Source organism: Epinephelus fuscoguttatus, linkage group LG13 (assembly GCF_011397635.1).
Source record: "Epinephelus fuscoguttatus linkage group LG13, E.fuscoguttatus.final_Chr_v1".
Lineage (NCBI taxonomy): Eukaryota > Metazoa > Chordata > Actinopteri > Perciformes > Serranidae > Epinephelus > Epinephelus fuscoguttatus.
The window spans coordinates 4,530,676-4,548,221 of NC_064764.1; the positions used below are offsets into that span (position 1 = coordinate 4,530,676).

Consider the following 17,546-nt stretch of genomic DNA (forward strand, 5'->3'; position numbering starts at 1 on the left):
ATCTTTAACTGTTGTAACACTTTTTTCAGGTAGGTAACAGGTAGGTTCTTTTTCCCTTTTTTTTCAGGTTACAGGCTAACATACTTCTCTTCCTTTCAACAGGTTACATTCTTACAAAACTAACATATTTCTTTTTTTTTCCCACAGGTTACATAAACAAACAAATCTTAACCTGTTGCTTTATCAACAATAAAAAATTGTTGATAAATGGCGCTTGTAGAAGTGTTGTATAAAAGCAATATCACACTCAAGGTTGTGCTGTTGTACTCAATATCAGCACAGTCTGCAGCCTTGTGCCTACCACCAAACTACAGCCATGCTGATACACAGTAGAACAGCACTCCCTCTTGTGTGATATTGCTCAATTCAACCAAAACTAAACTGGTTCAGAACTTGAAAAGTTAGTTCTTAGCTGGAACCAAAAAATAGCAGGTTTTTCTTAACCTGAAGTGCAAACTGTGATGACATCAGTGGGCATGTCATATTCTACAAGTTGGAAACAAGTGGCAACCTCCAAGGCTGAGCAATGAAGCCAATGTGGAACTGCCTGTCCCAGTACCCACACTTCCCCTAGAAATACTCACTTGCACTTGGTTGTGCACGTTCACGTTTAGGCTACTGGTGTCCCAAAACAGAATTGAGGTAGTGGAAGTGGTTTCCAACACTTAAAACCCGCCCTAGATTCCAAGGGAGCCCGGACCCACACTTTCAGCGAAGTCGAAGATGAAATTTCCCAGAACACCTTGTGAAGTCAGCAACTTTGGCAAGTTTTGGAAAACAATTTGTTACTGCACGATCGGCATGTCGGCTATACAAACAGATGGTTGGACTAGCGTAAACTCATCAGCAACTCGGTTGAACACAGTGTCAAAATATTTAAACAAATCAACTTACCCAAATAAAATCAATCAGAACCAGCCAAGATGTCACAGGCACCTCCTGTTTTCAGCATTTCTTCTCCGTTGATTCATTGATGGAGAAGAATAAACATAGCACACGCCACAACACAAGTGCTGCAGCCGGCATTTTCAAACCTGAATGACTACCGGTATCTTGCGTCACTACTACGCATGACGTATGCCTGCACGGCGGCCACGCCAATTTGCACGAAGTGGTGTCTCATTTCTTAGGGAAAGATCTCTACCCTAATATTTCTCACTTCCCTCACCAAGGGTTATCTTGCAAACGAGGGCACTCAATACCAAGTGGAAGATTTAAGGGGTAGAAATGGTATTGGGCCTAAGGCTGGCTTCAAAACAGCGTATAAAACAAAACAAAAACAGTTTTGGCCTCTATAGTTAATTTCAACCTTCATGACATCTGGACAGGGGGTGCACTAGTTTCATACATTTTTATTAAGGCCCAGTGTTATGCATATTTAAATACAGGGCTCCTTGATTAACAGGCTGTCTGTGAGGAATCGCTACTGGGTGCTGCAGTCTTTGAGTCAAAGCCACCCCTCACTCCTCCACAGCTCCAGCCTCTCATCCAAATATGGTCACTTCTGGCTCCAAAATCCAAGATGGCGACAGTCAAAATGCCAAACTCGAGGCTTCACAACAGCAGTCCACAAACAGGTGATGTCACAGTAGCTATGTCCATTATTCATGCAGTCTATGGTTGGAGAGAGAGGATGAAGAAGGCAACAATGGAGTATTCGAGAGGGTATTCATCTGAAAAAGAGCAGGCAGTGGTCTCTGTAACAGTTGGTCCATGCTTGTTTTTTGAATAAAAAACAAATATCTCTAATAACAGAACAAAAACTCACAGGTAATCAATGTGATATGTGACTTTGCTAGTATTGTTTACCCTTCATTGATGACCCATCCTTGATTACAACAGTACATCTCAAAACTGGAAGAAATGCCATCTGGTTTGCCAGATAGCACCAATGTTCCATGACTCCTGAACAGAACTGGTTCAAGAACCAGAGCTAATTTGGTGTAAAGGTTGTATGCGTGTGTGAACCTCTAACAACTTAAACCTCAAAAGTTGTGTGTGTTTTTAGAGTAAGAGGTGTTCTGAACAAAACACATGCACAGTTTCAGGCCAATGACACTAAAAGTCTACAGCCATGCCAACAGATCTGTTATGCTGTATTGAGACACAGCAGTGCTTTGAACTGAATGCTAACATCTACAGACTAACATGCTCACAATGACAACGCTAACAAGCTGATATTCAGCAGGTAAAATGTTTACCATGTACGCCAGTATACACGGTAAACATTTACCCAGCAGTGGGCTTCATAGTGCCATCTGGTGGGCCATGTGGTTATACTGACAGTATAGGCTACGGATCCCTGCTGCTTACAGTCTGGCACCTGGTTGCTACCCTTTTTTTTTCAAGCCTCGACCTCACCTGAGAGCTGTGGGGGTATGGAAATGGTGCTATGGGGTAAGAAAATACAGGGCAGAGTCTCTGCAGAAAAATACATTGCCATTAATTTTTTTTTTGATAATTTACAAAGCTAGTTATTTTTATTTCTAACTGTGCTCAAGAATGCACATAAATAAAAACCTTAAATTAAAATGCATTATATCAGTGACAGTGACCAGTTACTTTGGAATATCACCAAACCAATCCTAACACATCATCAGATAAAGACAAATGTGTTTTGCTACTGTCAGCTAACTAATACTCTCTCGGATGCAGTTATACAAAATAGATTGCTTTTTGAAAATATAAAGGTAATGTGGAAGACAACCCTGCCCCAGTGCAAGGTCCAAAGCCTGTGTTGATGTAATATGACCCTGAATACATTAAATGTGGATTCATAATAGCCGACAGTGATGCTGAGCTGAGTGTTGAATGTGGTGAAATCCTGTCAAATGAGGTGCTAAAACCATCGAAGCTCCAGAGACACATAAACACAAAGCAGCCAGGACGAATTGGGAAGCCAAAAGAATATTTCCGAAGGAAAAGGGACCGGGCTTCAGGCCCAACAGAAAGTCATCACAGCATTAACGGCTGACAGTGGCATAACACATATTCACAGCTCAGTTTGTTATTTCAGTTTTTTTTTGTATTCTTTCTATCTTTTTGTCTTATTTTTTATTGGAAATTTTTTAACGATCAGAAGTGGTCTTAAAGGGATAGTTCAGATTTTTGCAAATGGGGTTGTATGGGGTTTTGTATTGCATACAATTGATGTCAGCCAGCACACCCCAACTTCAGTTTCCCATCTGTGCTCTTGTCAAAGCCACCAGACCCCAATGACAAAACCAGTAATTATAGCTCTCTGTACACAGGAGCTTCTGTTCTACCACTGCAACGTAATCTCATATAATGGTTTGATATCCCATGAATTTGCACCCCACTAACAATGCTATGTCCATAAAGTACAGTTACGTCATTAATATTAAGGTACTAAGGTTAGGTTTAGGAAAAGAAATACGGTGAGGACGCACCTTAAAATGACTAGGTTCACTCAAAGTTTACACAAATCCCAACATGTGGGACTACTTCCTCATTTACTGCTGTCAGTGCATTGGTCATGTGATTACAGCCTTTCAAAATACGTGGGATATGTACGATTTTGGGTGCATTGCCTTTTGTACAAAAACATATGCAAAATTTGTGAGAACAGCCTGACCACTGCCTTGATCAGTAAGTTAGTTTGTGTTATTGTGTGACTTTGGTGAATCTGAACAAACCTTTTTAAACGCCAAGGTTACACAATCACACAAACAAGCTAACTTATTGAGGCAGTGGGTAGACGAGTAGCTCCTGTGTTCAACAATGTGAAATTATTGCTTTTCTTAGTGGAGTCTGGCTTTGAAGAGAGCAATACAACGGTTTAATTTTCCCACTGGAAATCACTGTCTGACATTCAGGTTTGTTGCTGACCCCTCAGCAGCAGTAGATTCCTTAGCTTCCTTGTCAGATTCCAGCCTGTTCCTTCAAACCAGTGGTCTGCCAACTGACATTCTCTGTATGTAGTACACTGTCTATGGATAAGTACCTCAAACAATCCCACTTCAAAAAATCTCAACCATTCCTTAGGATGGATTCAAACCCGGTCCACTGCAGCAACAACCTTGTACATGGGGCGCCTGCTCTGCCACTAAGCCACCAGCACCCCTCAACCATTCCTTTCAAGTTACAAATGCTTCAGAACACTTAGTGGATGCCATCTTTGCTTCTTTCGGTCCAACATTGACGCTTTGTGTGTGAATTTTAATGCTCTTAATTGTTTTACCCTCCTGAACAACCATTACCAAAACATATGTAACAGTTACATTTTGTCTGAGAACAACAAACCATTTTCCCCTGAATGATTTTGAAGAATTGCGCGTTGCTGTGTATTAGAGGATTTATATGTATTGTTCCCACCCTCAGTGTTTAACTTCGGAGGCAAATGAATTATCACCGATGAGACTGTGTTAAGCCTATTAAATGTGTCATTGTTTGTGACTTAAGGCAGCTCATCAGCGATCAACAGTTTAAGAGCTTGGGAGTGAAACAGCCTGTTTGTTTTGTGATAAGTTCTTTCCATTAAATCTATATATTTCACCTAGTTGTAAATTTTTGGAGAAGTTGAGAAAATGACAACTCACTCAGTACAATGAATCCAAAATGAATCCAGTAATTCATGAATATGAAATGGAGCCAACTTGGGAAATAGAATATATACAGCTTAAGTTCACCTGTACATTTTCTCAATGCAGCAAAAATTCTTTACAGACACTCGGGCCACTAGTGACCCATTTCATAGGCATCCTGGAGTGTCACAGTTCAGGCCAGGCAATGCAGCGTATAACCTGGTTTCTGTGTGACTGCTCTTCTATTTCTCTACCAGTTCTCTCCATTCAGCAGGTGACGGCTGTCCTGTCCTCACATGGCACTCTGCTGTGTTCTAAAACTGTTGACTACATGCTGAGACATCTACAGCGTGCAGCGACCGCCGTACTGTCAGAAACACAACAGAGGATTTCAGTGTGTTCAAGTTAGAGCTGGCGAATTAATCCTGTACAATCGTCTATTTGAGTTTATTTTCCTTTATTAGTAATCATAGATTCTTGGCACTGAAGCAGCAGAACATTTCATTTCAATAGGTTAGAAATAGTCCAGCTGTTGTCCTGACTGTCTTGTTTATGAGGGCAGATGAAGCATCCCTGTTTTGTGCCAAGATTGATGTGCAAAGTTACTCGCTGACAGGAGATACAGGTTGTTGTTTTCTGGTCAAATTGCATTTGCCACAAAGATGTCATCAGTGAGAGATGAGGTGCAGCGACCTCCGAGGATGATTAGAAAACATCATTATATCCCCAGCTGTGGGACACTAACTATTTATGACTGCTGGTGATTCATTCCGTCACCAAAGTGCATAACCTTTTCCTGTATTATCTTCTCTGTGGCCACAGAACAAGGTGTCATCCGCGTGGAAAAATCTGTTTTGCCAATTCACCTTCCTCCGGTCCTCAACTTCAGCTTTGATCAAGCGGCAGGGCTGCTGATGGGAGCAAAGTGCTGCAACCGGAGCCTCGGCCCATGCAGATGCTGGGATATCTGTCAGACAGCGAAATGATTTGTTATGCAAACCATTATTCATATCTGACAACATTCGGAGTGGCTACTTTGGTATTAATGGCCCCTCACACTGGAGAGTCCTTATTGATGTTGACAGGCACACCTTCTGAATAGCATGCCCATCTCACAGACCTGTGACATGACTAATAAATGGAAGAGTGATGGTAATTTAATGCAACCGTGTTGCTATTTTTGTGCATACTACGCTGTGTGCTTGCAGAAAAACCTTAATGTACTTGGATATTTCCTTAGAAATATTAATACCCTATAATTCAGATGATATTTCCAGTTTAGGTCTCTGACTGTCAATTTGTAGAATTAATTTCAGCGGCATCTGTGAATTTGAGGGCACAACATTGTGTCTGCATGGCAGCTTTGTCACATTTAATGGTTCAAACTTATTGGGGATGTTTTCTTCATACTCTAAAACTGAAGGGAATAAAGTTTGACAACCTCCAGCCTAAAGATAAAATTAGGCTCACTCATACTTGGAAACAAATTAAATTAAATCACTGAACTGTATTCAATACATTCCTCCTTTAACCATATCCTAAAAAACATAACCATACTCAACATGGATGTTTTTAAAGGAATGCTTTACCTCACAAAATGACCATTTGTGTATCAATGAGTATGTTTACATGCACACTAATATTCCACTATTATTCCAAATATAACAATATTCAGAATTTGGTGCAGGTCATATACACAGTATAATGCTGTTTGGACTTTCTGAATTAGGCCTGGTGGTTGAAAGATTCAAAGAGGGACGCTGTGTTTATGGTCCAACATGTCCACCACCGGCAAAAAAAATAAATAAAATAAAATCCAATAAATTCTCATCCCAAGTCATCACATATCACCACTTTGCCTGTGGACTTCCATATCTTCATATTACATAGGTATCCTCCTGCATCTGCTGTTGATGTACACTAGAATGCAACAAAAGCACTTGGTTAGATTTAGAAAAAATAAACATCATGGTTTGGCTCTACATTCATATGGGAAGCAAACAGTGGGCTCCCAGGTGAAAGTCTGGGGTTTGTTGGACCCATTCACCACCCCTACTGCTCGCGCTATAGAGATTGTCCAGCGCCTTATGTTGTGTCGTCACAGACAGTGTTTCAAACTGATGCTGCTCGTCCACATATCATACTGCCGCAACAGATGCCATCCGGCCACGTCATGAACTGATGCTGCTCATTTGCGCATCATATTGCTGCGACAGGTGCTGTCTGGCCTACCAGCTGCGCATCATAACACACTTAAACATTTCATCCAGGTGCATTACAAATTGATGCCACCTGGAGACATATCGTACCCCAATGAAAGGTGGCTTTTGGTGTCGGTGTCTGATGTAGAAATCCCTGTCAGAGTGATGGTATTTAACAACTTCAGAATCAGAACGGACTCAAAAATCCTATTTTGATGGAAAGAAGCAAAATGACACAATTGGCTCAATCTGTTCCACTGTTCTATGTTTTGAGGTGATATACAACATGTTGAGGTACAATAGTCAGAGTATGCAGGGCTGCATGTAATCAGGAGTATTAGAGGAATATTCATTTTCAATAGTCATGTAAACAGCTTAGTAGGAAAATTGGCTCTTCCATAGAAAGGGGAAAAAAACGGAATATTTTGTGGATGTAAATGTATTCAATGAGTAATGGTGAAGATGCTTCTGCAGGAAATGAACATTAAAAAAATTAACTTGATTGACTGATTGATTGATTAGTTGACTGATTAATTGGGGATCATGTTTAGCAACAACAAAACTATATCAAAACATCCATTTACAAACTCTCACACAACTCATGCAGTAAGTCTCATTTAGTACCTCCCAAACCTCCCATTTATTTTCCAATAATGAACTTTTGTGCATGCATTTTTGGTAGGATATAATATAAATGGGAATACGTTGATTTGGGAAGTACTGAGCATACAGCTGGATAAATGAGACTTGGATTATACTGCACAAGCTGTGTAAGAGTTTGTGAACAGATGTTTTGACATGGCTTTGCTGTTGGTAGACGTGGTCCCCAGTCAATCAGTAAATTAATGTTTGCCATTTTACATGGAGGCATGCAAGAAAAACAAACTTTTCCTCATGAATTCAAGGTAACACAGCATGACTCACTGATTTACAAATATTCATTTCGTGAGTACAGTATTCCTTTAACGCTTACCTAAAGGATAGGTCTGGTGATATTCTGTATATTTTTTCTTATCACAAAATCCCATGAAAAGACTATGAACAACTATGATCCTGTTTTAAATAGTGTGTGTGTGTGTGTGTGTGTGTGTGTGTGTGTGTGTGTGTGTGTGTGTGTGTGTATTATATGTGTTCACCAGCTCACTCTCTTTGGCAGATTGTCCGACATATGTGCCACAGAGTTACAATCTTTATCCTGTCTGCTGACTGATTTCTGTCTGTTTGGGGGTTGTGCTTTCCTGCTGCTTCCTTTTTACCAACTCTGTTGTTGCTCTGCTTCTCCGTCCTTCTGTCACAGTCTAATACCCAGGTAGATCTCAGTGGCCTCGCTATCAGCTCTGATCTAGAGGTGCATCACAAGAAAAACGAGTTTCAGATTAAATAGTTTGCAGTTTAAAGGTCTGGAAAAATGACGTGTAATGCTGCTCATGCTAAACCACAACTGCTCATTAATTGACATTCTCTCATTTTGGGTCAGCCTGGATCTATTATACTCAGGTTCCCTTCTTAACGTGAGGTTTAGATGGCTTTTCCTGAAGTCATTTTCAGATCAAGTCCAACATTTTGACCATTTGAGTTCCTCTCTGTCTTCAAAATCTGATCGCACAGCTCTGTCCTCCACAACTACCAAACATGCTCTTATTGCTTATTGCTCGTGGCAATTGTGTCAGGTGGAAACAGAGATGTGGTACTTATTCTCAAAAATGTCTCCTCCTACTGTGACTTAGATTTGACTAATTTGTATATCACAAGCAATGTATAAATGTAAAATTTGACCTGTCAAGCCCTCACATACACGACACCGTCAGGGGCGATTGCTCTGAGACAACAAGGGAGGCTGAACTTCCCCTAAAGTTTTGTAGAAGAAATGGTCAAATATGCACTATTGAATTTAAATTAAAATAAGAGTTTACACTGCATTAAATGTGGGCTAGGATGCGTTTCATGACTGTGATGTTCAAACGTCAGCTGTTTATCACCAGGTTTCCAAACGTGACCTCCCTGTGATACATTCTCGTCTCAGCACGGTGGACACGGAGCCTCCGAGCTTTCCTATGAGACAGAGCTGAGCAGTTTTTTTTCAGTGCATTAGTTGATCCATCCAATCCATCAGCACAACTTATATTTCAATATGACAACTTGCATTCCATTAGTTCTTATTGTCTCTCTTGGATGACATACACTTTTAGTAATAAGTGGATCTTCAAGTGTTTAAAAGAATATGTATTGACACTCTCCCTGCCTGAGTAATATTTTTAAGTTGCCAGCCACCGGCAGCCTTTTTGATCATATTCAGTAATCTGTCAAGACCAACAGAATAATTTGTTCTATGAATATGTAAACAGTATATTAATTAATAAAGAACAGACCTTCTCTTTTTATACACACAAAAAAAAAAACAACAACCAAAAATCATGTTCTAAAAATGTCGTGTGCAGCCTCATTCTGTGAACGATAATTGAGTTGCAGACTTCCATCTGTGTCACCGGTGATGTTTGGTGGAAACGGGCCATTATATGACCATACATGTATTTAGGTGAGTAGACATTCCTATTCCAGTGGAGTGTCTTTGTGACACTGTCATCTTTACGAAACAAATTAAACAGCAAGATAAAAAGAATCGGACTCAGACGGATTTGTTCATTGTGAAATCATGAGGTAAGCATTCTAGTTATGCAAACAAGATGTATTGTTTGAAACAGCCCAGTGGCTGAACTACTTTGTGATTTTAGTTTCTGAAAGCAGAGGCATGGCCTCCCTCTTTTCTTTAATCTTTTCCTCTCCCTCCAGGCAAGTATGCAGGACAGGAACGGGAGAGAAAAATTATTCTTTTTTTCTTTTCTCCATGCCCAACCAAGGTCAGTCAAAGCAGTCTGCAGAGCTTTAAACAAATTAATCCCTTACCTCTGGGCTTCAGGTACCATCTATCTACGCTGTAATGTGATAAGGGGACAGGGTAGAGAACAGGGAACCAGCAGGTGCTCAGCGCAGCTAACACACACTCATTTCATCACCTGACACTATTCCTATTCCTATTACACCCACACCGCGACAGCCTCCAAGGTGACTATGCCGCAGTAACAGGAAATGGGAAAATGGCTTATTCTTCCTGGTTATCAAAATCGCTTCAAAATAAGCAGATCTCCTGTAAATCCCTGCAGCTGATGTGCGCTGGCGCTGCATTAGGACTGATACACCTACGGCAGCCTGGATCTCCCTCAAGGCATGTGGATCTGAGGAGAAAGCATCGCTGCGTCAGAGTGAAAATCCTTCACTTACATGCAGACCCAGAGCAGCTGTGCTTTTGTGGCAAGTATAGATTATGGCAGTTTCATATCTGAAGATGTAGGCATTAATGAGGCCGGATGGAGGTGGTTTGTTATATGCGGCTGGGTAATGTGGTGATTCTGAGCAGACGGTGATCTGGCTCTGCATTGTGACAGAGTGGGGGAGAGAGCAAAGGAAAATGAAAGCTCAGCAGAAGGAGGGAGTGAATAGGGTGATGTATGGCCATCTCAATGCCCTTATGACATTTCCATCAACCTATAAAGACTTAATGGAGGATGCATTGTCACACATGAAAAGGAAGGAGAGAGGTAAGGCAAAGAAAGCCACTTGAAATTCTCAAGGCGGAGGCTAAATGAAAGAAATCAGGGGTCAGGAAGGGAAGGCATTTAACAGGAGCCGGCGTATTGTCAGGAGAAGTGGAATAGCATGTCATCTGTAAAAGGAAACTCTGAGAGGATGATATCACACCTCACCTCTGCTCACCTCCTTCTTTTCCTTCCATATCTTCCCCCACCATCCCAGAATTAACTGGTGTGTCTGTGCAGAGACAGATCCCTGTCTGCTGAGTGACGACGGAGTCTAGTGCATTTCACGCTTCCTGCTATTGCCGCTCATCAGCTGCGGGGAAAACATCAAGCGGAGCAGGCTGCGAGGATGTCACCGAGCCACTGATGGATGGCAGACAGCTTGAGGGAGCGTCACTCTTGCTCACTCATGTCTGCTGAGTCTGCTACAATCCCTCAGAGGTTTATCATTTTGCCGTTTCTTGTCTTTTTTTTGTAAAGATCACCGTGCAGCATATGGGAATGAGGGGCTGAGCTCGTATTGACAATTTGCAGATTGAGGAGCTGAGAATTTGTGTTGTTTTGTGTGTGAAAGTGAAAGTGTGGTGAGATGTGAAATGAAATTCTTGTCTCGGCACAGCAGATGGAACGATTCATCTTCCTGGGTTTGAAGTGACAAAATCAAACCTAATGAGGAAACTAGATCTGCATGTACAAATTGACTCACAAGAATGTCACAGTAAGAGCAGATGAAGGAGTAGTTTTAGTGTCATCTTATGTTGAGTCACTCATCACATGATCCTTTTGTCTAATTGACTGTGTGCTGAGTAGGAAATATGTGTATTGTTTTGGGTACTTCTCAAACAGGAATTTCCAGTCAATTCTAATTCTGATGCTATTCTATTGTTCCCCAGCAGCCAGAAAAAAGCCATTGGACTAAATGCCCATTTGTCTAACAGCCCATTTTCCCAACACAAATGCCCATTGCTCCGAAAATACACACTTTATCGCCTGTAATCAGTCAGCTTCAATATTTTTCTTCCAACTATGGTGAAGACATGATCCACCGTACTCTCCCTCTGATTGACTTCCCCTGATATTCTACCCTAACCAGTCTCACTCCCAGTGCCTAAACCTAACCAACCTGATCAATGAAGGCAATGATTACTAGCTAATCAGAGGCAGAGTTGGGCAAGTCATGCCATGGTTGGAAAAAAACTGGCACCAGGGAGAGGGTTGATCTGTTCAGGCTGCTCTTATAAACTTGACATACGTTTTCCTACAAAAAGTTAAGCACTGCAGTTCAAACTTATCCCACTTAATCATGAGCTCATAACCCAGGAAGGCTGCAATCACGTGACCAATGCACTGATGGGAGCAAGAAAGGATGTGGTCCAGGGCAGTCTGTAAGGAGGCAGGTTTGGGTGGTGGATGATGGGTAACAAACCACAGAACTTTGCACAGGAGACATTTGTTGGGAACTGTGTGAACTTTGAGAGAACTCTGAGTCATTTAAAGGTACCTCACCAAGTTTCTCTTCCTAAACCTAACTGCATTAAGGTACTTACTGCATAACTTTATGTTAATTGTGTAACTTTACGTTAAGGATGTGACATCATTTGTCAGTAATTCATTAGGTATCATAAAAACTGTTGTGTGTGCATTTTCATAGGGTATTATGCGAACCGTTTTATGAGGATACGTTTATCTGTTTAAGAGAGTGTGTATTTTTGGAGCTGTGGGGCCCTGTAGCAATGAGAGTTTTTGGTATAACAGGCTGTCAATCAAATGGGCTTTGGTCCAATGGGACACTTTTCGGACTATCGGGGTTTCAGAATAATAAGCCATTGAAAAAATGTCCAGGTTGTCAAATTCTGATGCTTTGTCACTCCCACAGTGTGTGATACTGATGTCAAAGGCACCCTTTAGTGTCTTTATGAGATGCACCAGGCTTTCAACTAATTCCGCTGTAAATCCATCCATGGCAATACTTGACGATGAGAGCAACTGATGTATTACAAAGTTTGGAGGTAGGGGAGGTGGATGGATCAAACAAAACATGACTTCCACCTAGGAGACTGCAGATTATGTCCCATGGGACAGCAAAAGTCAATGCTGATTAATGAAACATTACGTAACAACGCATAACTTGTGTATGGTTGTCATGCACTGATGTTACTCACTTGTCATATGTACATCATGTTATGTAACACACTTATTTTAACCAAAAACATGATCATCAATGTTACAATGTGTTTCAGTTATGCATCACATAGATACACTAATGGGTCCCCTGTTTGTCACTATGAGATGCTGAGGGGCATGAAAAAGCATTGGTATTTGAAGACCTGGGAATGAGAACAGGTTGGAATTCTTTCTCAACCAATTGTTTGTGCGCCCTTTGTCTAAACATGGAAACATGTACTGATACATCTCTGCACATCACACCACCTTAGTCGCAGAAAGTGATGATGAGTGCGGTGAAACTCAGTGGCAGGGAGGTGCTGTCTGCGTGGAGTAGTGACATATTGAACATAAAGAGGTATGGGATATTCAGGGTCTCAGAATCATAAAACAACACGGCAGAAGCCATCATTGTCCTCTCCACAGTCACTGTTGGCATAAATCTCTAGCCTCCGGGGTTTGGAAGAGATGTCACCTGGAAAAATGCAATGTCAAAACAATGTCATTTCTGCAGTTCCTGCAAAACTTTCCATCTACATACACTAGGGAGCATGTGTAAAAGGAGTAAACAATGCTGAATGACAAGTTGAACACCAGCGTTGTTTTCTGTTTTTGCACTTCACTTAGCCTTGGTAATTAATATTCTGCTAAGCAAACAGTTTCTCCTCTCACTGAACTTGAACTTTGTCGTGTTTTGGCAACTTTCTTGCCTTCTAAAAATTACATTTATATACGATTAATTAACAACAATAAAATATATCTCATTACTACCTGCTAGCATAATTGAAAAAGCATTTTGAAATGAAAATATCTGCAAAGTCACCACTTTTGTAAAAATTTGTTTTCTTACAATATCCATTTGAAAGGCATATTATGCAGAGTCTTCCTAAAATCTTCCTAAAAAGCAATGTGTATAATGTGTATGTGTATACTGTTTAAGTAATAACCTATCCCAACTGACACTGGGCAAGAGGATGGGTACAACCTGCCTGGAAAGGTTGCCAGACCATCACTGGGCTGACACATAGAGACCCCCCACCCAGGGTTTGAACCAGGAACCCTCTTAAGGTTCTTGCATATGACCAGCATTAAAAATCTCTTGATGCCCGCTGTGCCATTGTTTTCCTATGGAAGCTGGTGTTAATGCTAACGTCAGGGTACATTTCAACTTCGTTGTGTTGTGGGCTTCACCGGCGTTTTGACACGACGCTGAAAGTTCAATTTTATTGAACTTCAACCCCGTTTGACGCTGACCTTTCCATGTGGAACCAATGATTCTGCCGCTGGCAGCACTTTCCCTCGGCCGTCAGTGCGTGCATATAATCAGCGTTGGGTCAGGCTGACGGCGAGCACTGCGGCGTCGGCAAATTGGCAATCATGTGCCTTTACTGTGAGGTGAAAATACTAACCAAAGCACCACCGTACCTCTAGTCCTGGTAATACCATTTACAAACAGTAAAAGTAACTGACTATTACGGCTTAGAATACCTTTAAGGCAACTGGAACCATTTCGTTCCAGCTACATTTATTAAATTATTTATAAACAACTGATAAAATAAGACTTCATCAATTCCACACTGGGAAAATTCTCACGTTACAGTAGCTCAAGAGTCAGAAGGAGAAGAATAAGGGAAAAAATGACTGAGTGATAAATAAAAATACGATAAAATACAGAAAAAGATAAAAGTACAATCTATATACATTACACCTTTCACTTATACAGATACTGTCCATGATTGACGCTTGTGCAGAATAACCATAATACACAGATGGTGTGTATTATCAGGGCTGCCCCTCCCTAAACGCAGAACACGCGCTGTGCGTAGGGCCTCATCTTCCATGGGGGGCCACATTTTGTGCGAGGGGACGCATTTGCGCATATGCGCAATGGATGTGCATATGCGCTGCCGTGAGGCGCGCGTGGAATCAGCTCGAGGAAGGAGAGAAGAGACCTGACCGCACATGCATCGCTGCAATGATTGACAGCACTCAACATCTGAACAATCAGAGGTGTGCGCTGGCAGGCACTTGCAGAGCTGCAGCAGGTGAAGAGTTGTCGACATGTCGTTCAAAAGAGCCTCAGGAGTGTGTGTGGGGACGGGAGGGCGGATGCTCCCAGAGAGGGGAGAGGGAGGAATATAGCTAAATAAGATGAAAATAGAAAAGAATGTCTCTGTATTTTATTTCTGTTTTCAGTGTTTAATTAAGGTGGGAGAGGCGGAGGGCTGAGGGAGATCGGACGCCTCCAGAGAGGGGAGAGGGAGAAATATAACAAAATAAGATTAAATAGGGAAAACCTGTCTCCCTCTTTTATTTTATTTTCAGTGTTTAATCAAGGGTGGGGGATTGAGGTGGTGGAAGTCACTTTCTTTTGATGAGTAATTGATGGCTATTTGTGACTCAGATTTGTTTATTTATTTATTTCAGTTTGAAGTTATTTTTATTTAATATTTATTTATTTATTTCAGGTTGAATTTTTTTATTTTATTTGACTCATACAGCCAAACTACTGTATCTACAGTACATTTGTTATTGCCAGTAAAGGTTGTCAAGTTAAATGGCAAGTTGTTGTATGGTCATTTTGTACCTATGATACATTTGGCATGGGGGCCTCCAAATAAAATTTCGCTTAGGGCCCCAATTTGGTCAGGGGCAGCCCTGTGTATTATACTTACTAGAATGGATATATATATATATATATATATATATATATATATATACATATATATATATATATATATATTATTGTATGGTAAGTGGTATTATATATCTATATATTTTTGTATTTATCCCCCATAAAACTTCACTTAGTCTCAATAAAACACCCAGTCCCTTTTACTAGACTGGTGTGGCTACACATTTAGACAAATGAAGGCCTGCCTCAATTAGATGTGTGGTCTGGATCCCAAGCAGTTAATTTTAATAGAAGTACTTTGGGTGTATAAAACAGGGTCGTTGGCTACCCGCTGGAGCTAATGTTAGTTAGCTGCTAAGATCATGCATACAAATAAAAAAAAAGTTTGAACTTTTGACAGAATGGACATGCTACACATTGTTAGCTTGAATATGTTCTTTATAATTCAATTGTTCAGTTCATTTTACTGAAAAAAAATACCAAAAATAATTTGTTCAGATTTACAGTCATTGTAAACAAGAGGGATGAAAAAAAGGTGGTCACTCCAAGTCAAATTATGTGTTCATCCCTCGTTTACCCTGTAAGTTATTCATATTTCTTAATAAAAAGAATCAAAACATTTTTTCATAAAAAATTAATCCAAGTTGTGAGTATTGTTAGGATAGAGTAGTGTTGTGTTGGTATGTCGGGTGCCGTAAAACATGTATCATAACTCTCTCTGATGCTCTGTCTGTCAGAATTAGATCAAATGAATAATTCGTAATTAATATATTATCTGAAGCCTAATTTTATACAAGTGGTATTCATAGTGGTTTGAAAAAAAAGAATTATGTTGAAGAATAGAAGAATAAAAAGACTGTATTTTCCATCTTTGCTGAGCAACAGTGACAAATCCATAGTGGCTCGAAATCTCTGCAGGTCCCCTTGGCTATATGGAGCATTTTAGTGTCTTTCAGCTCCTTGTTTTGGTTTCACTGCATGCAACATCACCGTTTTGATTGTGTCCCTAGGCTCTCATTAATCTTATTTGCAGCTGTCGCATGTTAACTGTTGTCAGTGAAAAAGCTCAGAAAAACTCACTTCTACCCCTTTTCCTCCAAATTAGCTGTGGTTCTTCAACCAGTTCAGGATTCTTGGAACTGTGGTGCTATCTAGCGACCCACCCCTTGTTCCACAAGGTATCTGTAGAACTATGCTGAAAAACTGTAAGCATAGTGAAATGCACACAACGGTTCAAAATTAGGTGAAGGAACCAAAACAGATGTGGTTCCATGTTGGAGGAAAGGGGGTATCTGTGTGACTTGCCCGGCACAAAACAGCAGACAGACAACATGAACAATATTTAAGCAAACTGCCACCCTCCCCTAGCCTTAACTCAGTTGTTTCAGTACTCTAAACCACACCTAAAAACATGTAGGATGCTTGTCACAGGACAGGAACCATCAACCCTCACAACTTCTGTTATACAAGACCACACAGCACTTGAAAATATGTTGCCAGGAATGTAATTAGTGCTGGGGAAGCTGCTATAATACTGTAGTTAGTGAAGCTACACTCTACGCTTTATTGGAGTAAGTTAAATACAGAAATACAACACTTCAGCAATCAGGTTACCAAAACGTATTATGCAATATTATGTGATCATTATCCTTTTAGGAGTATAAACAAGGAGCCAGCGCTTCTTTATTACCCTGTAAAAGTAGACGACAAAGGGAAAAATCAAACAGCACTCCACAATATAAAAAGCAAAACTCAATTAATTCTGCTGATTTGCATGCCTCATTTCTAATATTCACTGCATCAGCAATGATAAAGTGTAGATGGCAGGCTTATGCTACAGGTGTGACCTCCATCCGTCTTGTCTTTTCCTTTAATTGCCTCTACCATGCAGACACTGTAGCTGTGACTGCTCATGTATTCTTACACTTCTTCATCACTAGTCTTCTTCTCTGGTTTTGGCAAGAACTTGACTGGAAGTTGCAGGTAAGGTGCCAAGGGGTGAAGTAGGGCGTGTATCAACACAAATAGCATATGGACACACAAAGAGGGCATAAGTACACTGGTGTGAACTTCCTGCACATCTGTTGACACACTGAATGTAGGTAGAGTGATGAACCAATGTTGCTGCCTTCTGCCTTCAGATAAAAGACCGCATGAATTGTTTGTCAATGGAGGCCAAAGAGGTGAGGGACTGCAAAGATCAAAAACCAAAAAAGGTCCTTGAGTATATTTGTGATAGCAAAGGGTGATTATAGTTGTGCCTGAGATCATAACAGCAGTAGATAAGAGTGGTCTGGAGCTTTTAAAAGTCAAGAAACATTTTATAGATTCTGTCATTTCAAGTTATTTTCCACAGTTACTATCCATTTCTGAAAACATCTAATCATCTGTTTATCAGGTGCTACAAGAT

At 40.6% G+C, this 17,546-nt stretch overlaps 1 long non-coding RNA gene across 3 annotated transcripts in view; it reads right to left on the reverse strand.

Annotated features, from left to right (window-relative positions):
• Positions 1 to 1,343: 1,343 nt before the first annotated feature.
• The window catches only part of LOC125900121 (uncharacterized), a 102,327-nt gene continuing 86,124 nt past the window's right edge, over positions 1,344 to 17,546 (reverse strand). For 2 of the 3 annotated variants that reach the window (XR_007450806.1, XR_007450805.1), the window contains one exon: positions 1,344 to 1,673. This is a non-coding gene — a long non-coding RNA (uncharacterized LOC125900121). Of the gene's footprint in view, positions 1,674 to 5,410; positions 5,512 to 17,546 lie in introns of all 3 variants that reach the window. The other variant, XR_007450810.1, reaches the window with a different exon arrangement.